The sequence below is a fragment of the Thermobia domestica genome, chromosome 9 (genome assembly GCF_964235325.1).
Source record: "Thermobia domestica chromosome 9, izTheDome1.hap1.1, whole genome shotgun sequence".
Lineage (NCBI taxonomy): Eukaryota > Metazoa > Arthropoda > Insecta > Zygentoma > Lepismatidae > Thermobia > Thermobia domestica.
In genome coordinates, this window is record NC_137462.1 from 69,558,277 (window position 1) to 69,584,500 (window position 26,224).

At 35.5% G+C, this 26,224-nt stretch overlaps 1 protein-coding gene across 1 annotated transcript in view; it reads right to left on the bottom strand.

The window, feature by feature from the left end:
- The window catches only part of LOC145694723 (uncharacterized), a 629,124-nt gene that overhangs the window by 590,297 nt on the left and 12,603 nt on the right, over positions 1-26,224 (bottom strand). The window lies entirely within an intron of this gene.

Sequence of the window (26,224 nt, forward strand, 5' to 3'; positions counted from 1 at the left end):
GCTACACAACACACGGGAGAACCACATCGGGGAAGCGGAACAGTGAGCGGAAGAAAATCATGAGTGACAGGTCACGCCGGGTATTAAAGCGCATTGCCACGCAGAACCGTCGTGCCACTGCGGAGGAGCAAGTGACGGATGAACTCAATCAGCACCTCCCCCACCATGTTTCGACAATCACAGTCCGCCGCGAATTACATGACATGAACTTACGGGTCGTGTTACACGGCCCAAACCGCTCATCAGGGACCATAACGCTTTCGCACGCCGCAAATGGTGCCGCGACCATGCAACTTGGACCGTTGATGACTGAAAACGTATGATATGATCGGATGAGTCATCTTTCACCCTATTTCCAACCACGGGTCGTGTTTATGTGTGGAGAACGCCCAAAGAAGCTTATGATCTGCAGTGTCTCCGCTCAACTGTGAAACATGGCGGCGGCTCGGTGATGCTGTGGGCCGCAATACCATGGTTTTCTTTGTTTCCTGTGGTCACACTTAGCGGACGAATCACTGCCAACGATTATGTAGCAATTTTAGGAGACCACTTGCATTCTATGGTCCGGATGTTGTTCCCGGACAATGACGCCATCTTCCAGGATGATAATGTACCCATTCACACAGCTGGCGTTGTTGCAGCGTGGTTTGAAGAACATCGGGATGAAGTTCAACACCTCCCCTGGCCCGCCCAATCCCCAGATCTCAACATAATTGAACATCTGTGGTCCGTCTTGGAAACACGACTCCGGCGACGATTTCCACCTCCATCCTTTCTCACAGAACTGGCCGATGCCCTGCACGAGGAATGGTGTAAAATTTCACTTGCTACCATTCACGACCTCTATGCCTCCATCCCACGTCGCATCAAGGCTGTTCTGAGGGCGAAAGGTGGCCCGACACCATATTAATCTGGTAAGTTGCAATTTCGTTCAGGTGTTTCCATTTTTCTGATCATCATCTGTACATCCTGTGTGTTACCAGTCACACATCTTAATATGTTGCAAATTTCAGATGTTTCCATTATCTTGATAACTATCTATACATATATTAGGATGGTTCTTAAATTCCGAGTTTTTTTTTTTTTTTTTTTTAATACTCAACCCCTAAAATGTTCCACATCAGACTAAAGTGACTCACGAGAAAAAAACAGCCCAATTGAATAATATAAAATGGTGCCAAAAGCAACTTCAAATTTTGAATGCTTTTACAGTATACAATATGAAGCAAAGGTAACTTGTATGTTTTGGAATGTTTAGGAGGAGTAACCCCTGTTTTGGCTAGGGGTAATGGAGGTAGAACAGCATCCATTCCACTATAGTGCCATCATGACTGCCATCTTGCATTCAGGTTCAATTTCTTTAATAGGAACGGAGTCATGTGTATAGGTCTATCAATTTGAGGTAGGCAGTGGAAAAAAAAAAGTCAGCAGTGGAAAAGTAAAGACTGCTGTAATATGTATATACATGTTTGGTGCAAATAGCTTCACCTGAAACAGGAAAGAACACTTGTTATTATAAACTGAGAGAGAGATAAAATTGTTGGTTTAAATAAAGTGTATTACTACTGTTTTTTTTTTTTAAAGTATGTTTTAAATTGACTGAATAATAGAGACAATTTCATTTGAAACGCTTCAATATACACTGATTCCAGTATTTATCTAGACAGTAAACAAATTATAATACAAATATGAAGAATATTAAATGAGATTAGCGCAGGGATGCAAATAAGCAATAAAATTTTACTAGCCCAAATAAAAAAAAACTATTAGCCCACATCCCACAATAGAAATCATTTACTTACCTTCGGTATGATATTAAATACTCGCCCGTACCGATGAGCCACTCGCCTGGGGCGAGTGGTTATTTGCATCCCTGGATTAGCGTCTTCAAATTAATGCACAACCATTATTCTGTAATCTTCAAATTCCCCTTTACTTAATTCCGGAAATGTTTTGCTTATAAACTAAAAAGGCTTTATATATATAAAAAGCCTTTTAGTTCACAAACATTTCCGGAATTAACACTACAGTGCTCGCGCGGATTACTATTGTAGTCCACTGGGTTTCAGTTTTCTGGTATCTGAGGGTTGGCAACACTTGTGACTTTGAGCGGTCGTCTACCTTCTTCCCTCATTCCTAGAACACCATTAGTCGAATGATAGCACCCAAAGTCAACGCACTGATGTTATACGGATTGTTATTTTCGCATGGACTACTATTGTAATCCATGCGAGTACTGACGTGATAGTTTGTTTTCTGGCTAACGTTATAACTGTTCTCGTTTTGAATGTATTATTTCACATTATTCGCTCAAATAAATGTGATATATGTTAGTTTAAAATGTCAGAAAAAAAAACAGATAGGACAGTGGCTAACAGAAACTGAAAGTGACGACGAAAGTGTTTTGAGTATAGAAGACAAAGATGAAATAGAGAAAAATGTTGTCGAGTAGTGACTCTGAAGAAAGTGGTAGTGACGATTTGGAAGAAATAGAGGATGAATTAAGGAACGGTGTTTTCCAGGAAGACAGGTTTCACGGAGAATTTTACATCGGAAAGGACAGAATTACCAGATGGTATATTGATCTAGTGCACCCAAGAAATATGCGAACACAGCGTCATAACATCATACCTGCACTGCATAGTTATTAAGATAGAACAACACTACATTTGGAGTTGCCATATTGGACAAATTGTGTCGGCAGTGTTATACAGCAAGGAATTCTCCGAGATGGCCACTCACTCCCTACTTCCACGTGTTAAACGTTGCTGGAGTAAACACTCTCATTGTTTTCAAACCAAATAACAATGATGCTATGATCAACCGTAGAGACTTCCTGCAATCTGTAGCTATGGAACTTTACGAACCTCTTTGTGGAAGATGAGGAAACAAGAGTACCCCCCCCCCCAAAAAAAAAAGATGTTTCAGGTGCAATAAGTGGATCTGCTCTGACTACAAGCACATTCTTTGCACTGACTCTTATCACTGAAACACCCAAAATTTTGCCTACATTTGACCTTGTTTTCAAGTGTAAAATTTAAATTTGCAAACAATTTAACAACGTCTTTTTATTTTTCATAATAGTTTTTAACCCTTTAAATGCAAATTTCCTCTTTTATTTCAATTTTGAATCAAATAGTAAGAAAATAAACGAACATTTACAAAAATATAGTAAATTACATACACATTCTAAAGTTTTGCCTTCTAATTCTTTTTGTGCATTAAAAAACAAAATATTGGCACTGAATTGTGTTCTTTATTGCTTGTGAAAACCCACAAAAATAATTCAAAAATACCGATTGGATAACCACTAAGATATATGTATTTATCAAATGGACTACAATAGTAATCCGCGCGAGCACTCATGTTTCAACAATTTCATGCGAGTACTGTAGTGTTAAATAAAAAGCATTTGGATATTCGTTCAACAAAAGGAACAGCATGATATGCTTATCATTGAGTAGATTCCAGGAAGAAGAAGAAAGACAGGAAGTTTCAATTAAAACAGATTAGATTAGTTGCTAGATTCAAAGAACTCCCCTCCCAGCTCTCATACAGGCTCTTTACATATGCTTCTGCAATTTTCAAGATAAATCCGTTCTAGTTAACCAATATACATTTATTTAGAGGAGAGAAATACAATTTTGTTCGCGTGGCGGTGAGCTTACTTTGCAGAAATATACAGGAATATTAAATGCACGTAACAACAACATGAAAGAAAGGTGATCATTATACAGTACTGTAATAGGGAACTCATAACTAAGTGAGACACTTTATATTGCAATAATATAATTTTTCCTCGTTTATTTCTCAAGATAACAATTTTTCCTCCTTTATTCTCGATCCACCAGAAGATAGTTATTAAGCAAAATGGCGATGTTCTGCTGATTGTAATGAGTTGGTTGTTGTTTTTGAAACTTAATCATTAATATCAAAGTGAATCCTTTTTAACAAAACCAAACAATCTTAACTCACATTAAGTTATACCCCCCTGTATTCTGCAGCATGTTTAACAGCCTATTACGATACAAAATTTACCATATTTCTTTTGCTTGTTTTTCATAAGTGAAAGAACATAATGAAATGCAACTTACCATAATCATAGATAATGTTATTCTACAACAGAAAATATGAATCTGAAGAATTTTTAGTGTTCCCATTCATAGGATTTACAATGTTGCCAGAGTAACATTTCACCCAAAATTTAAGTTAAGGCAGCGACTAGAAGAACGAACTCAACTACATTTGATTACGTATCATGTTTTGGTATGTTTAAATTATTTTGTTTATTATAAAGTAAATACAACTATTATTTAAAAAGTAGTTCACAGGATTCCAATGCAACATGATACGTAATCAAATGCAGTTGAGTTCGTTCCTCTAGTTACTGTCTTAACTTAGATTTTCGGGAAATTGTTATTCTGGCAGCACTGTAATTTCTACGCATGACAACACTGAAAATTCTTCAGGTTCATACTTTCTGTTGTAGAACAACATTATCTATGATTGTGGTAAGTTGCATTTCATTATCTCCTTTTACTTATGAAAAACAAAAAAGAAAAACTGTAAATTTTGTATTATTTTTAGTATGTCAGGCTCTTAAGTGAACGGGGAAACAGAAGATTTATATTTCTGCGATTCTGTGACCACTTTCTGCTTATTTTATGCCCGAAAGAATGTTTTATTAGCAATCTCCAAATCATTATGTAATCGCACTTGTCAAATTCAAGTAGCCCTATCCCCTATTAAAAAAATAATAAAATAAAATACAAGCTTGGTGTGGTACTCTAGTATTATTATGTATGAGTTTATAGTGTTCGTGAATTTACTTGATTTCCTTGTGCTCTTAATGCCCCATTTGTGGTCTGCTCCCATTACGCGATTAGTCACGTTTTGTCCTAACTCTACGATTCATGAAACCCGAAGGTCCAATCCCGCATTTACAAAACCTATCTACTGATTTCTCTTCTTAGCAAATTGGATCCAGTTTCTACATTATATTCCTAATCCTGCGAGATTCATCTTAAAGCTGTCCTCCCATCTACACCTGGTTTTCCATGTCCGAGAATACTACCACTGTACTCTATGTATATCTGTAGTTCAACTTTCATATACTGTGCAACGATTCCCGCACGTCTGATAATGCTGACAGAACATACGAGTGATACCTACAATTAATTTATAATACATTATGTATTCGTCTATGTCAAATTCTACGTAAAGAAGGTGTTCCGAATACTAATCTTTGCAAATTCGTTGTAGGGGTTGACCATTAAAATTTCATACCAGGGTAATTACAGGAAAAATGCACATAGGGGAAATTCATTACTCTGTTTAATCTGTAAATTGGCAACATTAATCGAAATGGTGAAGGTGGAACGGAAAAGAATTTTGTAGAATAGCTATTGAAAAAAAAAATGATCGTAAATAGTATTTTGTATTTTAGTAGGGTTTGAAATAAAATCAAGATATTGTACAAATTATTATTGGAAAGAATCTATGCATCACTAAGCAGATCGAGAGACATACATATCAAGTACCAAGTCCAGTGTGTGCTGTGTTGCAGTTCTCTTGGCGTTGATAAGAACATTCTGTCAATGTTGATAACCTCTGTTTTGTGGCAAAATGTACACATCCATGTTCGGGGAAAATGCACATGCGCAAATTACCCCAAGAACGCTAAGATGGAGTTCTTGAAGGCTATTCCAGCAGTGTCTGACTGATCCAAATAACTATTTCATGTCTACCATGCAAATTAGTTTGCTGCAGATTATCAACGTTTAGGTGACTGGATTAGTTGTATGGAATGTCTCTCTTGGTACCACGAAAAATGCGGAAAGCAAGAATTGTTTAATTTGCGGCATATGCGAATATAGAACTACCATAGACGTGCTAATTAAGAATGATGTGTCGACTTCTATTATGAACGCACTTGACATTATGCTTTAACATTTGTGTTTCTGACGAAAATATATATATATATATTGTGAGTTTTAACGTATAATTACCATTACGTTTAGTTATTACTAATGTTAGTATGCATAGGCAGATTTTAAAAATGATCTACGTACTTGCCTATCTCGCCCACGTGTTTGTTTTGTTTTACGGATATTGCATGTTTGTAACTACGATTAAATATTGTAATTAAATATCAATTGATTTATTAATATTCTCAGTTGTGCGTATGTGCTTATCTTCCATATATATATGCATTTGTTCCAATCTTAGGATAAAATTCTCACTTTGAGTATTTCCTTTTAAAGCATTATTAAGTATATTTACCCTACACTGCACAACTATGCACAAACAATGATATAGGAAGAAACAAAGTATTTCAGAAATTTTTATCTTGTAATTACGTTAATTAATTCCTTATCGTATTGCTCACCTAAAAAGAAACTATTTGCTCTCAAAAAGTTATAAAATACGTAATTTTTTCATGGTGAATTGCATACGATTCACTGAATCAAGGCGGCCTACTGGCCTTTTTGCGACATTCTGCTTTCGACGATTGCATGCATAATGTCATACTGTCATATGTCATGAGTATGTTACAGTATTTACTGATAACGTCACTACAAAGATAAGTTAATTGTTCATAAATGTAGACCTTAGTAACATCTGCTCTTATGATAGCTGAAGAATATTCTTTTAAACTCTTACGAACTTTAAAACTATTTCATATCTTACGCATAATTATACTGACAGTGAGAAATAGCTATGTTTTCTTGAAGCAGAGGTACTAGAGAGTCACACTAGTATTTATAGCCTAATAAAGACATGTTAATGATTACCTTTCTTCAAAAATGTAAAGCTATTTAGATCTATTTATTACATATGATCACAAATCACACACAAATACGTTACTTTATTTGGAAATGAAATCTTTGAGTTTTACGTCCCACGGTTATGCGGTTAGGCTAAAGGAGACGGTGATGATGAGTAATGAATGAAATGGTGGAATGACGAAAGTGGGAGGAAACGGGAGAACCCCGAGAAAACCAACGCACACGGTGTTTGTCCACCACAAAGTTTACTTGGCGGGGGCTGGGATCGAACCCGGGACCCCAAGCACCAGAGGTGAACGCTCTACCACTGAGCCACCGTGGGCCCTACATGAGAATTAGTAACGACAACAAAAAAATATATTGTTGCAAAATAATAAGAAAAAATATATCTGCACACCGTGCTCACATTAAATAGTGCCCTTGAATTTATAATAGAAACAAAAAGTTCTAGCAAGTAATAAAGCACAAGGACGAAAGAAAAAAGCGGAAATATAAAATTTTATGATGTAAGGTCAATGCTGTGAGAGAACTAGAATTGCAACTCTGATTATTTTCTTCAAAGTTCTAAAAGCCAGAATATGAACATGTAAATCCAAAGGTGGAGAGAATTTCAAATTTTATAACTTCAATAATTTTACTAGTAGAATACGCGAAACTGTTAGGATTATTAGTGGTTGGGGGTATGTGCGTCATGGTAGAATTATATATGCCAGTGTTAGGGCTATATATGTCACCGTTAGGGCTATGTACGACAATACTAAAGCGATGTATGCAACTGATAGGAGTATATGTGTCACTGTTAGGACTATGTATGTCACTGTTAGGAGTATATGCGTCACTGTTAGATAGGGCTACGTATGTCACTATTGGGACGATGTATGTCACTGTTAGGACTATTTATGTCACTGTTAGGAGTACACGTCTCACTCTTAGTACTTTCTGTCTTACTGTTAGGAGTGTATGTGTCACCGTTAGGACTATGTATGCCTCTGTTAGGACTATATATGTCACTATAGGACTATGTTACTGTTAAGACTACGTATGTCTCCGTTTGAACTGTGTGTGTCACCGCACAGTGGGAGATTTCATCAATCTAAGGGAACTTTATTCAATTTTGCGACCACACAATATAGCAAAAAATTACCTACGATGTAGGAAGTTGGTATGAAACTGCCATATGCAGTTGGTATGAAATTGCCAGGAATTCGGGCGATGGTCGCGTGCAACGGTTGCAAACATGGCCTGAAGGGAGGCAACAAAGTACGCGCGCGTAGAGCCTGAGACAGGTACGCTTTGTACTAACAGTTCATTTGACTTGTGTCCTGCTGAGCTTACACATAGTGATCAGTGCAGTGCTGTAATAGTATGAAGGTGTCCGAAGGGAAGATCGAGTATTTGAACTTTGCATTCCATTGTACGGTTTTTGGAAGACAGCGTGGGAAAAGAGTGTATGTGAACGTGTGGAAAAAATCTCGTGTGTGAATTACAAAGAAGGTTTTAAGTAGGTGTTCTGTGGTGTTCAGCCTGCGGATTAAGTTTACGTGTAAGCTTATTGGGGTTAGAAGTGAAAACAATCGAAAAACCTTGCGCAAGTTTGCGCAAGAACGTGAAGACCTGGTGTGAATATGGCTTCCGTGTTTACATGGCGTGCTATATTCGACGTGTGGGAACAGCATGCGTCAACAAAGCGGTTGAAAGGTTTAACAAATTACATAATGGAAGAAACCGGGCTAGCAGAACTGACCACTAGTTCTTGAGCAAGAATGAGAAAATGTATTCACGATATACAGGTTAAATGGGACAAATCTAATGAAGAGATTTCTAGAAGACAACGCAAAGTGGTTGGAAAAAGAAGTGGACTTCCTGTTCCACAAACGGATACTTGTATTGAAAATACACGCGGTAGACCAAAGAAAGTATTTGCAGAATGTACCTCAAAAGTGCAAAGTAGAAAAGTTAAAGAACTTGTGGAATCAACCGGCAATGAAGAACTATCGAAGGCGACTGAATTAAAACTACGTAGGGCAGGAAAACGCGAATCGGCAGCGATCGTCAAGGAAATTTCTTGTTATTTCCCCACACGGGGTACAAAAGTCAAGTAATCTCGAAGCGCTGCACTTTCAGTTCCGGCGAAGTTATCAGATGATGAAGCTTTGGCGTTACTAGTTGATGCGAATCTTTCGAAAAAACAGTATAATGTCGTGCGTGATCAGGCAAAAAAAAAGCACACTGTAAAATGTCTCCATCCTATGATAAGGTTAGGGATGCTAAGCAACGTTGTTATCCAGATTAAATAAAAATCACAGAAACATCCATTGACATACCTGTGCAATCTCTCCTTGATCATACCATAAGAAGATTCGATAAAACACAAGATGTGCTTCGAACTTTGTCCGATGTTCGCAACATTAACATTGTTGTTAAGTGGGGCTGTGATGGTGTGCAACAAAGTATGTATCGCCAACCCTTTTCAGATGAGCATTTAACTGACGAGAGTTTGTTTAGTGTATATATGGTCCCTATTCAACTATACAGTGTCACTAACAATGGTAACTGTGTCATTTGGCAAAATCCCGCTCTATCCTCTAGCAGATGTTGTTGCCCCATATGTTTTGTGTTTGCAAAAGAAACGGTTGAAGTTGTACAAAACGAAGTCCAGAAAGTAGAAAACCAAATCGAGAAACTTACTCCGACTACAATAACTTTAGGTGACAAGGAATTTATCGTTTGGCCTAAGATGATTTTGTGTATGATTGTTGGGAAAGTGTGTAATTCTGGATCCTCATGTGCGTCTTCGCAAACGTGTTACTTATGTGGAGCAAAACCGAGAGAGGTGAATTATCTTGGTATTATTTCTGATAAAATTGTAGATCTGCACTTTTTGACTTTTAGACTCTCTCCGCTTCATTCTTGGATACGTTTTATGGAATGTATTCTACGCATTGCCTACTGAATAGATATTAAAGCATGGCAGGTACGAGGCAAAGCAAATCGGATGAAAATGAAAGAAAAAAGAAACATGTCCAAGAAAAATTTCGTAGTGAGCTCGGACTATTGGTAGATATGCCGAAGCAACAAGCAGGAAACACCAATGATAGCAATACAGCCCGCAAGTTTTTTTCGGAATGCTGTAAAATAGTCTGAAATAACGAGTAAATATCGACTTAATTAAGCGATTTCACATTATTTTTGAATGCTTAGATTGTGGTTTCCCGATTGATACAAACAAACTTTGGAACTGTATTTGCGAGAGTATTCTTGGTATCATATGCCCGTAAGCGTACACAAAATCCTATTTCAATGGAGAAATATTATTGCCGCGAGTATTCTACCAATAGGCTAGCTTTCCGAAGAAGCACAGGAAGCTCGAAATAAGGACAGTAAGAAATATAGGGAACTCTTTACAAGAAAATTATCAAGGGTTAATACCAACACGGATTTAACTCATAGATTGCTGATCCTCTCTGATCCTTATATTGCTAGTAAACGTGCTCCTGTCAGGACCAAACGTTCAGACATAATGCCCGAGATACTACAGTTGCTAAAAGCGCCTTGTGTGAATGATTCCTCTCATCAATCCGAACACAGCAGTGATTCAGACCAATAAACATATTTTTCTCGTTACTTTGCATGCTCGCTGACTCTTGTTTATTGTCCGGACTACCTAGTGTAATGTACTAATTATCACTAACTTTTATTTAGATATTAGCTGATTAGCTGATCACATGAATTCTGTTGTTTTCCATTCACCAATTCTGTGCAATTGTGTTTACCTTTCTCACACATGTGTTACTTTTTTGGTAAATAATACACAAACAACATTTTTTATCAAAGAAATCGAATATTGCAATCGAATAGAACATCAAAACTTGCCACAGGCAAACGTGCATCAGACACTGAATAAAGTTTCCTCAGATCGATGAAATTTCCACTGTTAGGAGTAGTATGCCACTGTTAGGAGCATATGCTTAACTGTTAAGACTATATGTAACTTTTTGTAGTATATGTGTCACTGTTAGGAGTATATTTGTCACTGTTAGGACTGTATGTCACTGTTAGGAGTATATTTTCACTGTTAGGACTGCACGTCACTGTTAGGAGTATATTTGTCACTGTTAGGATTATGTACTTCACTGTTAGGAGCATATGCATCACTGTTAAGACTACGTAGGTTACTGTTTGGAGCATATGTGTTTAGCACAGTCAGTTTACCTTTTGCGCCTTTGTAAGCACATAGACGATTTGTATACGTTAATCAGTGAGTACGTGATGAGAACTTCAAGCCTTTTATTTCTTATTATTTTTTCATTGTTGTGGCAAAAGAATTGAATATTAACTTATCAGATTATAAGGGACGCTGCCTGACAGCTTTCTGGTTTATTTGCACACCATAACTCATTTTCGACAAAAATGTCACATAGCGGTTCTTCGAAGCGCAGCGACGATATACTGTACATCGCTTTTAATTTTTTCACCAACTTTCGTTGGTGGCGTCACCATTGAAGAAAAAGTTTCAACTTAATAAAATTACTTGTTTTTGCTAAGATATTCTGTGCAGTGAAATCTGGAGTCCAAAGGCCTCTACGACAGAGTTTTTTTTTGTCTGTTTACAACACTACCATGTTTACTGGAGTTGCGTACGTGCGAGTAGTAGTAAGGTGAAGTGGCTGCCATAATACAAAATACTACCAAATGTGAAGTGAGATCTGTGATACGATTTCTCAATGCCAAAGGACAGAATGCAGGTGACATCCATTTGGGAATTATGTGCTAATTACGGACCGGTAATAGTGAGCGAAGGGAAGGTCAGGCAAAGTGCAGAGAGTTTAAACGTTTAAATGTTCATGACGATTAGAGTAGCGGAAGTCCTACTGTTTAGACAGACAATTTGATGGAACGCGTTAACGAGAAAGTGTGCGATCAAATCGCCGGTTTACACTAACTGAACTCTTCAAAGAACTTCCAGAAGTATCTGCGAAAAGAGTGAATTGATTTGTAGCTAACAAACAAGGTTATCTATTACAAACTGTGTGCGAGGCGAATGCCAAAAATGCTGACAGACATTTACAAAGAGCAAAGAATAACAACTGTATGTGATTTTTTGGTCCTCTGGGGAAGATGTGAATGACTTCTTTTCTCATATAGTAATGAGGTGAAACATGCATATCGCATGCCACTGGGCAGTCGAAACAGTAATCAATGCAATTGCAGCATTCTTGTTCTCGAATTCAAACACCATCAGTTCACAAAATCAAGACGACAGTGTTTTGTCAAAAGGGAGTGATTATTGTGGAATTCTTGGAACCAGGACGAAGAATTATTGCAGATATATGTTGCCAAACATCCATGACAACTTCCATCCACATATAGTTGCTCATATTGTTGCGACACCGGAAAGATTTCGATCGGAATCATTCAGTTATCCCTCTTACAGCCCCGATCTTGCCCCCAGTGATTTCTTTCTTCACCACAAAAAGTGGCTTGCATCGGAGCATTTCAACGACAGTGGAGCATTTTAACAAAAAATCTACTGCTCAAGACATTAATTCTGGACTGACTGTACTATCAGGTAGTACATTTTTACACAGAGGGTATACGGAAGCTTATGTCACGCTACCAGAAAATGTCTGCAAGCTCATATGATTACGTCAAAAAATAGCTAAGGTATGCACTTGTATATCAATTACAATAAATTTCTTCTATCCTTCTTTTGTTTTTTAGAAATATTAAATTTTTTGAGATGCGAATTATACTTTACATAGTGATCAGTCCAAACGAGTCATCTATCATTGTAGTGAATGGACCAAATACTATAAAAGTGTATCACATGTAATTTTGCCTCAGGTAACACAGCTTCGTGATATTGCCACGCCCGATGATTTGTGCTCAAACTGATAAAGAGCAAGGAACTTAATAAAGAGCTCTACCATGCATTTCTCTCATTATTTGCAATCACCGTTTTTTGCCATTAAAGATTAAGATCAACTTTTAGGTTCACCAAAGCTTCAACAACACGTGGCATATTGGGCGCACTTTTTACTATAATATTTTATAGTTAGGACCTACTGAAGAGTTGTCTCAAGCTTTGCGTATTTTATCGTAGACCACTGTTTACACTAATGTAGAAAAGTGTGTACCGATGTCAGCAAAAGTAGTCACTTACCTGGGAATCGAAGTGAATTTTTGTAACCAATACTTCTCTACCCTCCTTATTTAGATATTATTCGCTCATATCCCACCTCTGTTTTGCTTAAATCCGCAAGAGATAGGCAAGTTCTAACAAGATACATTATCTGACACATATTCCCAATCTCTCATTTTCACTTGCATATGCCATTCTCAATTGTAAACTATTTTACTATATGATTACAGCTGTATTACAGGCACAGTTTCAAGACCAGTTTGGGATAATCTAGTATATAACAACATATGTTTTCTGAGCCTAGTGGTTGTAGATCACACAGGTAATGTTCTCTTTCAATAGCATGCTTCACGAGAATACCCTATTTTTCTAGTGGAATTCTTAACTTCTGCTATGGCAATCATATTATGCTACCTTTGTAAACATTTATTGTGACAACCAAGTAGTTGCTTATTGTGTTAATAGGTGCATTTGCAGAATTTGGTATCTAACTCATGTGACTTATTTATTATATAACATGTACAATTATATTGTAACCTGTATACTAACTCATGAAAATAAAGTAGATGGGGCGTCACGAAAGCTGGGCTCCTTCCATGTCATATACAAAATCAATTGGCGGCCGCCAGCTGAATGCCAGGAAATCAAAACTTAAGTCAGATGACGAGCCAATTTGACATAGTTGTAGGTGTGAGGAGGATTGGTGTAGTCCATGTGGGGATCCCGATTGATTTATACTTTTCTTACGTATTTATAATTTTTCTTCTTTTATACTTAGAACTTTCCGATGTTTCATTAAGGAATAAGCTTATCACATAAAATTTAGTATCTTAGGCCGTCATTTTGTCGTTAAAAAATTGACTAGATGTAATATTTTTCTTTATAACTCTTAATCTAGTTTGAATATACGAACTGATTATATATGCTATCATGTAAATCGGGTGAAACTTTTATATCCTTAAACACGACAAAATATTGAACAGAACTTGCGTTCCCAGTTGATAATTCTTATGGCATTGCGTGGAAAGATATAGAATTATACACAGAGTTTGACGCAAATTAGCAATGTGGAAACTTCTTTTAAATTTTTAGGTAAAATCTGTTAAACTCACAAAGGAAGGGTAATTTTTAAGGAACTTAATTATATAGTCGAACACGTAAGTTACTTGTCAACATAGAAACATTAAAAATTGTGGTTCATTACTATACAATTGTAATGAAAGGCAAGCTTGTAGTGAGCACTTAGTATACGTTGGTATGTTTTTCCAATGAGTCTTGTTTACGCGCTTACCCGCAGTTGCTGATGTGCCTGCTCGCTATGTACGCACCTCTCCGCTCTGAGCCTCTCTCTCCTTCCACGCAAAGTAGCGAATGAAAGTTTTCGTTATTGTTAATTAAGCTTGTTCTAAATATATTTTTATACATATTTGAATTTCAATCGTAAAGTTTCAGTGAATTATGAGTACATCATAAACTGTACGATGATTTAGGATTAAGTACATTAATTACTAAATCATCAAAGGTTATTTACACACGTATTTCGAGATACATTGGATCACTTTATAATCACTTCATGGATTAATTCAACAGCAATGGCTGACATATTTGAAGTAAATTATGAGACGCTAGTGACTATTTATTCCTGTATATGTCCATGAGAAAGTTTCCAGTTGCTAACACAAATGTCCAACAGGTCCATGAATGATCCAAATCCAGCGAAAACACATTGATCTCTGGATAGTCATAATGATGTTCGGCAAGGTTCAGATGCATCTTCATGAAGAACGAGTTTCAACAGCAATACTAGGTGAAGGTGTAAAAGGATTACAGGTAACTGGGCATCCACTCTACACACCAACTACCCATTCACTCTACTGGCTACACTAGATGCCTAGTTTATAAATGAAATAAACAATTCTGAAACATCTCTCTCCGTAACTTGTCACCTTTCTCGAAACACTCGTACCAGATCTTCAGGTATAATCCTACATGTTATTTCTGCTTTCGAGAAAAAGACGCGAAAACTATGAAAAATTCTATTTTCACTTCGTCTGATATCACGCAAAGGGGAAATAAGAAAGAAAGAGAGAGAGAGGGACCAAAGAGGAAAATCTACATTTGCTGGTAAAAATGTAGACAATAAATACTAATCTTGTAGTAATCATACTTCATGAGACAGATCCTTTAGATGAGATTGATATAATGTCAAACTTATAAAGAGTAATACCACGAATAACATGTCAACACCCTTGATACGAAAATGTGTGTGGATATCAATTGTCTAAAACTATGTGATTCTAGTTTGCCTCTGACTGATCCACTTTACCCGCTCAGAGCGGGATAAATAAAATCACTGCATCACTTATTCAAAGAATTATAGCTAGCCTAGTGATTTGGAAAAAGAGTACACTTCATAATAGTCTTGTAACTGAGAGTTTGCTTGTTTTTATGGATATGTTCAATACACATAAATTTATATTTCACTTCGAAACATACGTTTTTAAGTAAAAATTGATCCGATTTCACTCTACTATGATTTTTTAGTTTCTTGCGGATGAATAATGGATTCCAATTAGAAGCAACATGCTATATGAAGTTTTTGACGAAAGAGGTGTGGAAAATGCCCAACATCCATAGAAGACTACAGAATGTGTACGAACAACATACCAGTGGCTGGTAGAGTAAGGATAGAACCTAATGCTTTTCTTCCAAGAAATAGAGAACGATAAGTTTATAACAGTTCTTTGTATATTTGTATTGTTCGGTTGTGTAAGATATATCATTGTTACGCTTGATTATAAAGGGTTAAAATATCTATAAGAACGTCTTCCCGCTGGACATCTAAGAGATATTTGAATTATTTACTGATATATTGTCGCTATTCATTTTACATGAATAACCAAGTTGAACATATGGAAGAAGAGTGAGACATATGCTTTAATATTTTCTTATAGAAGTAAGCATATATTGGATAGGCAGGACTAATTGAAGAAAAGTTAAGGATAGACTCAACGATTTTGTTGGAATGTACATTGATAGTTCAAACAGGAGCAATAAAGCATTGTGTGTTCGATGGTGTCACTAAAAGAATGTTACTGCAAAGATCATATAAACCTCTACAACTAATTTATTTGTATTATCTCTATTAGCAATGGAGATTTCCTGTTGGATGTCCAAGTATTATTTCGGATCCAGGTCGTAGATAATATGCACAGTACTCGTAAAACACGGGATCAAAATTCTTCTTTAAATGAAATTTTACCGTTAAAGTAATTTTGGTACACATTTAGTGGTTACCTGCCAATAAAGATAATTTACGATTACTAAAATCTATAACATAGCTAAGCTTACGAAAAAGAGCCAAACTTTAAGCACACAAACATGTGAAGACAGAGAAACGTTAACTTACCGAGCTATAGCCCTGCGTAACAAATTAGAAGCCACCCTTAAAGGGAGAAATGGATATGATTTAACTATGTTGAATTATTCCAGAACCAATTATTTCTGAATATCAATTTGTTATTTATGAGAAAGATAACAGGGAATTTAGAGTGTAATACACGAGAAAAGCATCATTAGAGCAAAATAATTTTCATTTATTTTGATAAAAGAGGGAATGTTGGATATTTTAGGCCAATTAGAAAAATACGCCCTTTTAAGATCTAGAAGTTACTGCTGTCATTGTTTGACTGGCTGTCGTAGAGTTAAACGCATTCACAAATGTTCGGTACACTATCCATATTGTGAACATACGCATGAATAATTATAATATTAATGTGAAATTAATAGCTTTATTAATGTTGAAAATGTAATTCATGCAGCACATAATTTAAACCCGTGTGTATAACAATTGAAAATGTAATAAATGCGCCGAATGTGTGTGAGTATGTGAGATCAGTGCTAAGTCTACATTACATTATTGATTTAAGGAAGCGTAAACCTGACCATGCAAATAGTAAATACCTTTGTACCACTAGTCTGGAACATTGCAATGTGCTGCTTTTATTGTCCTGTACCTAGCACATTACAAGCGCATTACATATTGAGAAAGTAGCGACAAGTGTTCCGGTCGGTGCCATATGGTATAAATATAGGAAAGTAAACATTTTCGAATCGATATAAAATAAACAAGAGTAAAGTTAAAGATTAACAAGTTTTATAGTTATTGAGGGGAAAATATAAAACAATGCCAATTCATCACCAGTAAATGTGATTTTAAGCACTAAATGAAGCAATATCAGGTAAAATAGATTTAGATGTGAATTTTGTTGAGTAAAGAGAGAGAAAACAATCGTGAAGTGCTAAGTAAAAATTTGTTTGCGAGAGAGACTTCTCTTTCCATGCCTGTCTGCCAAACTAAAAAAATCATGAAATAATATAAGATACCCCTTTCAAAATTTTGTTTATACTCAATTTCAGCCAACCTGTTGTATTTAGTATTTTGAACAATGTCGAGGAAAATTCAGAAATATGATATAGTACTGCTAAATAGACTAAATTTACAACTTTCGATTTGGGATTTTATTATACGAGTTTCTTTTGGATGTCAGGTAATGACGCTCTTCTATTTATACTATTTACGAATATATTAGACATTTATTGAAAATAGTTAACATGAAAATCCATAAAATATGCTCCTAAATAGTAATACACAAGTACTACAGTATATGTACATACGCCATCATTAACAGGAATATCAAGTTAATCAATGTGGTAGAGGTTTTTTAAGCAAAGAAAGAGTTACTAGTATACAAAAAATTAGAAGAGTATTTAAAGTCAATTATATGTATAGAGATGCGTATATTTTTAAAGAAGACTTGATTATAAATAAATTACAAAATAATGGAAAGCATGATAAAAATATATCTTAGTTGTTGTATTAGCCACATGTCTACTTCTGGAAGACGCAACGTAAATGTACTTGAGATAAAACCTAAATAGAAAAGACACTTTAAGAATACTTACAATGATGTATGCGGATTATTCTAGGAAACAACTAAAGTAATATAATAATCGGATTGAATTTACTATAAGATACATATGCTAATTAGGATATAGTATATTCTACTACTGTTAATATTGTTAAAATATAACCATTCATCACACAAGTTCTAAATAAAATGATAACGATCATAAAGTTTACAAGTGATATTATTTTAAATCTTAAGGTTCTTAAGATTATTCTCTATATAAAATTAATGTTTAGATATTCGGCACGATGTTGCGTTGTTTTCTGTTTATTACTTAGCATTCTGATCACATAAGAACTTATCCTAATCTTACCCCTCACATTACCTCTTGAATTTTGTTCTTTTGACATTTTCCGCTTTTAAGGATAAGTGAGTGGCGACTCTGCTGTGCCGGGCCAAAGTCTTGGCTCAGTTCATATAAGTATACGGTAAGTGTGCATCATAGTATAGCTGAACCTACGACTAAATTTTAATATAATTATTATAACTTCGAATTGTTATTTGTTGTATTGTAGAGGATTGATAGGTACCTAATAATATCTTCACGCGTCGACGCACAACATACCTGCTACAACAATACAATGTTATTTACAATATTCTAATAAAATTAATATAACATTTTCGGTTCACGATTTATTTTTCATAAAATCTTTCATGTCAATGTAAACATTGCACAGTTAGTTGAGAAAACCAAGTAACTTCATACAACAACAGTATTTGAAAATGTTATCGATTTTGTAGAAAATAGGACTTGGAAGTCAAAGTGATTAGAAAGCAAATCATTACATCATTTACTATTACTTTATTTATTTATGGAATATATTTTACTACAGAATGGCTAATCCACAAGACTGTTAGTTGTTTTAGTAGTATTGCTACATGTATACAGTGTCACACATGTTTTATCTCCAAACTGCCTTACTCATACTGGACCTTACGCATGAAGTTTCTCTACATTATCTACGACATAGCGACAATGCCCATGCCTAAAAATGAGCATGAACGTGAGCATTCCGTAGCACTCACCTACATAACGCATATTTACTACAATGTTTAAATAAAGACACCGATGAAACTTGCATGTGGCGACAAAAACTGCAATTGTTTCCTTATAAAAGCATTGAAAACTTTATTCATCATATTTAGAGGATAGGAAAATATTTGCGATAAATTGCAGTTGAGCTCACAATGGCAGCCGCTTTCATAACTTCCTTTGTTTAGGAAGTCTAATATAATCTCAGTGTATGATACTTAAAATGTTATATCAGGATCAAAAGATTTTAATGTTTCTATTGGAAAAATAATCTTTCGTGATTTTTGTTTATTTTTGAGGTTAAGCTGTCTAAATACCAAAAGCTTTAGGTTTGTCTAAAATCTAATGAAGCTAGATTTTCTACATTTAGTTAATATTTTGAAGGAAGAAAATTATGTAGGATCTTATTCGACAATAGAGTATTATGATCTTTAGTTGCTGAGTACAGAAAAAAGGCAGTTATTGGAAGCCTGCCGTGCACAACGTGTACGATCAGATGAATAGTATGATCTACAAATAGATATACTGGCGTACTGTTTGATTAGACGTTAGAATTCTCACAAATGCTGTTATTAACATCACCGAAAAGAAAATGAGAGGATTACAATGTTTTTCTCGTTTCATCAACAATTACAAGCTTAGACATGGAAACGAATCGCACATCATATTTAACAAAGAGTAATATCTGTTATTTTACGTCTGGGTTCCGTCGTAAAACGAATCACACTGAAAAGGCTAAGAAATAGCTTAAGTATATGTAGCACCAATTAATACAGAAGACCAATACGTTCGATATGGAGGTGTGGAATTCGTTGGTAAAAATTATGGTGGTAGATGGCACGCAGGATTCAATGCAGTATTTGAATGTTAGGGCTGCTATTGGCATGCGTATTTAAAATGCTTCCCTTATAATCATGACGAAATAATTGATAACGCTCGATATTCTTACAACACGTTTGAAAAATATGAACAGACTATGATCTGTGGTTAGACTGCAGAAATTCATGTGCTTTTACTTTAACACATAACTGTAGCTACAAAATATGTCTGTATACTTTCTTAATATTATTTGTAAGTTTATGCTGTGTACGTTGTAGAATATCATATGACATGTCCTTGTTGCTTTTGTCTATTTTCAGGCCTCTCAGAGGAACCCAAAGAGTTCGAAACATTAATGGGTGCGCGGAGTAAATGAAGACATCGTAAGCGAATATACACTAGAACGTCATTCCGATAATTCTTTAGTGGAGGTCACGGCCTTGTTCTGTTGGCAACTACCAATTCGAGAAACTGGAAAAGATAGAAAATTGTATAAATTGAATGAACACCAAAGAAATTAGTGTTTTTGATATAAAAGCGATTTATTTCATACATACTCACACATTCAAGGAAAACAAAATCTTGTTTGGCAACTGACTTATTCTATGAGTTGCTGGATCGTGGTTCTATTCTTAAAATGTTTTTAGCGTGAATGTTGCAATCGACGAAGCATGTAGTGATTGTGAGGTGCTTCGTAGCCTTCGTGCACTAATCATTACAGGTTACTGAATCAAAATTCTGTGATTCAGAAAATTTACGAAATGTACCAAAATTTAATACATGTGTTGGGCATTGGCAACAGCAAAGCTGTAATCAAGTTGCACGTCAATAATATAAATGAACAGAGCAGCAAAAGTTATATTATTGTGTTTTGAAACACCTCTATCCACCAGGTGTCAGACTTCAGACGCCCATTGGCTTCTACCTTTTCCATCGTTGGAGGTGTTCTTGTAGACAGAAGTCTTCTACAGCCAAACAATGGTCAGGATGGCTTCCAAGACTTTATCAGCGTATAAGAGCAATTTTTATATTGCCGTCATTCTATAATAGACACATCTGTGCTGATTATAATTTTTAGTCCATTTATTCTGCTCAGCTTCAAATAATTTATGAGTGTTGTTTAAACTTACGGTTCAAAATCGTTCATTAATTCCACAACTCAATATGTCGGGATTTCTAATCCCTTTTCAGTCTGGGACCAGCGGCGCCGATTCCTGTATAACTTCGGGGGAGGGAGGAGAAGATTGCATTCAAGTATGTGTTTAAATGTCATATATTCAAGCAAAGGTCAAAATCAATCTGGAAGTTCAAGCACAATTGGGAGAGGGGTGTCTTTCTTGGCCTGCCAAAATCGGTGTCCACGTCTTGACCCACTCGAGCTTCACAGAATCGAGAACACCAATGGAAATTATTATTTAAAAAGAAAACAGACATTTTACACGGAGGGAAAATATGACACTAAAATTTCTCTTTTTTCGTACGGCCCCTGACAATTTACTTGTCTTAATTTTAAAAATGCGTCAAGCTTTATTCTTACCTTAATCCAAGAAAAGAACCTAGTTTTACCCAATCATATAACAAAGGGTGACATTTGAGCTATTTCATGCTTCATTCTAAATTTCATTATATCCGTTCCTATACCCTTAAAAATTGCTAAACTAAATGAAACATTACCAGTAAATCAGGAATTATAGGTTGAGAAGTGCTGCGATAATATAATTTAAATTCACAAGTATTGCAGGTAAACTACGCTCAAAGCATAGGAATAAGTGTCTGTCACGGAAACTTGTAAATCAAATTGAAATTCAACTTTAAAATTACACACACTTCCCTTCCACTCATGTGAAATGGTTTCAGTAACACGTGCGTAACTGATTACTCTAGTTCTTGAGTATTCTATAAATAGTGTGAACGATACGCATGTGAAGAGAATAAAAGTCAATAAGATTTATATTTAAGAGTCCATGACATACAATAATTGGCAAATGACAGAATAGCTAGAAAGGCTTAATTTATATATAATGTCTAAACGACAATGTCACTGGCAACTGGCAACGTAGCGAATGAAGCTGGCAATTCAGATTTTCCAGTAGAAATACAGAAGCCATTGTGATGCCACTGCAGAATCGCCAAATCGACAAAGTTACGACTTACATTGTTGTTGAAATAACAATCAGTTTTAAACCTTGCACTTCCCAGCTCCGTGTACCATCTAAAATGAAGCATTTGGAAAGGGCGAGTCGTCATTTGAAACTAAAGAAGTGGAAGAATTAGTGGTGACAGCAGTTAAGATGTTAATATGGGAATGGCTGATTCTATGTAACGAGTATTCAATGCAAAAAGAATGAATGAAAATCAATAAGAAAACTAGCATGTTTTGAAATTCATAATATTTCACAATTTGAAAACCATATGTAAATAACTTAATGATTTGCAGAAAATGTTTGACTCACCGAGTCAACCGCATTAATATAAGACAATCACTGGCATTAACGGAAGCAATGTACACGGGTGGATGAAGAAGTTTACAGAAGGAAAAACAAGAACGTCATACAAATCGCGTAGTGGGAGATCATTAACTGTCACAACTGACACGAATCGTCAGTGAGTGGATGACTTGATTTGTGGAGATAGACTTGTTACAATCCTGGAGTTTTTTTCCACAAAAAAACCCTGTGATCAGAATGCCATACAGAAGATGGCGGAAAGCTTAGTAGGGAATCCGAAAGTATGTGTAAAGTGGATACCTCATTAACTAACATCCGATTTGAACGAGAGAAGGGTGAATATCTCATCTTATCTGCTTGAAGCACTCGAAGTAAATGAAAACGTTATTTTCCGATCTCGTGACAAGAAATGAAACGAGGGTGTATCTTTGTGATCCAGGAACGAAGAATCAGTCCATAGAATGATGGGACACCTCTTCTCCAAGGGCTATGAACTTCAAGAGCCTGCAACGCACACCTGACTTTTTTCAAAGATGATTCGAGGCTGGGATCAACGATGGCGCAAATGAATCACTTCTAATTCACGTGACTTTGTATAGAAGAAGAACCACTCTTACTACAAGTGCAACTATAACGCTCTACAACAATTAAAGAAGTTATAACCACTTCTGCATTATTTTTGGTACTCCCCTTCTATAAAATAGGAACTTTACGCATCTCTGATATGATATATTTTTAAAGCAAAGTAATAACATTTTACGCATAGAAATTATATTCTTGTGCATTCCTCGATCATGGCCTCTAGAGATTGTGTTAAAACGCTGAGAAAATGTTTCAACGCAGGTAGACTAAGATGGCTTCCCACGAGTTGCAAATGTGTTTTCATCTTGTTAACGCGATAATCACCACTTGGATAGACTGTCAATAGATTGAAATAGTGATATCATTTAGTCTTTGTTACCATGGTGATTGCCATATTCTTCCTAAACAAACGGGTGAAGGAAAATGTGGTATTTAGTACAAACAACAGCAACGCCTATGAAATTTTACGGAATTATCCATTTTAAGAGATAACTAACATTTAATATAACCTCAACATGTATAAATACGGAAAATATTCGATATCAAAAGGCATATGAACTTCGTGATTTGATTTTCAATAGTTATTATGGGTTAACATTATTTAATATATTGCCTAATTCCGTGGTGCCCCCCCCTTATGTCTATGACGCACCCCCCCAATTGTCTATCCGTAGGTGTTCTTCCATGAAAAAATCTTCTTTTCGATTAATTTTACCCCCCTCATCAAACATATTTATATAGATTTTAACCCCCCCAAATATTTCAATGACGCAGTTTGCGTCATAGCCCCCCCTTGTGGGCACCCTTGCCTAATTAGTCGTTTTCTATGTTCTTGTTCCATTTTCCCTTGTATTTGGTATGTGCAACAGAAACAATATGATGTCATACTATTTTAGTATATTGACAAGAAAATAATCAGTGTAGCTTAACCGACATTTTGACCGGAAAGAGTTTCTGACGATGCTTTTTATTAGTTTCCTCTGAACAAATATTAGATAGATATGAAACTTTATTCATTTAGAACAAATGCATCATAAAACATTATGTGCAACACTCAAAACGCAACCATCAGGGCATTGTACACGTTCAGATTTTAATTTGATGGAGTCTTGATAAAGTTTATCAGAATTTATCACACATTTTACGGACCACATTGTTTTTGCCCCTCTTTTGAAAGCAAGTTTATAATCTTTTATGAACACATTAGGCTATCAGAGTACCTATATTTTAAATATAGTGTTAATTGAATGCGTGAAAACTATAAAAGTGCACAAATCTTGTGCCCGGGAAAACTGAGTTTAAAGTTGACTTATCTGATAAGTTTCTTAAGAAAAGTGGAATTTTAAACAATTATATCTGTGACAAAGAACACTATTCTACTCAGATCTCTATACCAGACGAACTTGTCATCTATGAACTTATCTAAATTTTGACCAAAATATTACTTGTACCACCTTAGTTTCCGCCCAGTCAATTAAAATTCCCTTAATTTTATATCGTTGTTAATAGAAGAAAATGCACATTAGTTTTTTTAAGTAATTGAACGTTATGAAGGATATATTTTAATAATAAATAAGCTATTAGAATTTGTATAAGCTTTACATTATTAAATTCCCTGTTTATTACTTGTATAATTTATCCATGTTTAAGATTCTCAATTATACACAGTACCATATGTGATACGCAATTAACTTGAATATTATTTTGTTATCCTTCTTGTACTAATGTTCTATCTATAAGGACCACAAGGGCTTGCATACCTTGAGAACCATAGTTTAAGAAAGCTGCGATATATATGTTCATACCTAATTAGCCCTAAATGACTAAATACTGTATAATATAAATTCAATAGTATAAAGTTTATATCCTAACTATATATAAAACTCAGCTGACATAAATTATTGAGCACTTCCTGAAGGGCTACAATGATTAAATTTGGCATGATTGTAGCTTTCCGGGACTAACCCACAAGAAAATTGCCAAAAGTAAATATTTTTTAATTTTTAGAGGGTCCAAAGAGGGGATGAAGAATTTCCCAATGTTATTTAAATGGGCCTTTTTTTTTATACCTATAATCTCATGTTTTAGGTACTTAGAATTGTAATAAAAACTTGAAATTCAGTATGCTTGTACGTTTTCGTTACCACTAACTAAGTAAATCAGTAAAAATAAAATATCCAACTTTAGAGTGGTTTTATAGGGAACTAAAATATCTTTCCCATGTTATATATGGAACACCTTTTACACCCCCAAATTATTGAGCATTTCCTGTAGGGCTATAATGATTAAATTTGGCATGATTGTAGCTTTTCGGGACAAACCCACAGGAAAATTCCCAAACGTTAATATCTTTATTTTTAGGGGGTGTAAAGAGGGGATAAAAAATTTCCCCATGTTACTTAAATGGACCTTTTTTGGACCTATATCTCATGTTTTAGGTACTTAGAATTGGAATAAAAACTTGAAATTCGGTATGCTCGTGCGTTTTTACTAGCGTGGCCTAAGTGAATCATCACAAATAAGAATTTCCAACTTTTGAGTGATTTTATGGAAAACAGAAAAATTTCCTCATGTTATTTATATGGAACGCCTTCTACACCCCAAAATGTTTAGACACTTCCGGTAGGATTGGAATGATGGAATTTGTCATGATTGCAGCCTTCCTGGATTAACAGACAAGAAAATTGCCAAAAGTGACTATTTTAATTTTTTAGGGGTCTAAAGGGGTATGAAGAAATTCCCATGCTATTTATTAATAAATGGGCGTTTTCTTAGGATACAAAATCTTATCTTTTAGATAATTGAAACAGGAAAAGAAACGATAGAATTGTGGGTTCAGGAGGTGCGAGGCCGTAGGCCGAGCAAAGACTGTATGGAGGGCGAAGCCCCCGAATAAGCATATTCAGGAAGTATGAAGAGCAAGTTCATGAAATTCACTATTGATGCAAAGGGCGATAGATAAGGAATGTGAGACCGTAGGCCGAGCAAACTCGGGGGTCTGGAGGCGGAGCCATCAGCTAGCCAAACGCTAGTCTAAAATAAAGATATTAAATCTCTATAATGCTTCCGAAATGAAAGAATAACGCTTAATTCATAGAGATTACATTAGTATGAATTCCGCCGTCTTGGTCTCTTAAAATTAAATATTTTCGTTGTAACAAAAGGCTAGGATTAACTTCTTTTCATTGTTGTGTCTGTATTATCGCACGACAAAAACATTTAGTGAATGACAGAGGTTGGGATGAAATTTAAAAATTAGTTTCTATGATAATACACCTACCATGAGTTTTTTGCTTTGAAATCTATAATGTCAATCAATACTTGATTGGAAGGATAATAACAATTGTACATTATGGAGGGCGCTTTAAGAAAAAGCCAAACCCATTCAAAATAATGCAGTAAAATTCTCGCTATACCAGTCAGTAATGCACATGGTGAACGAG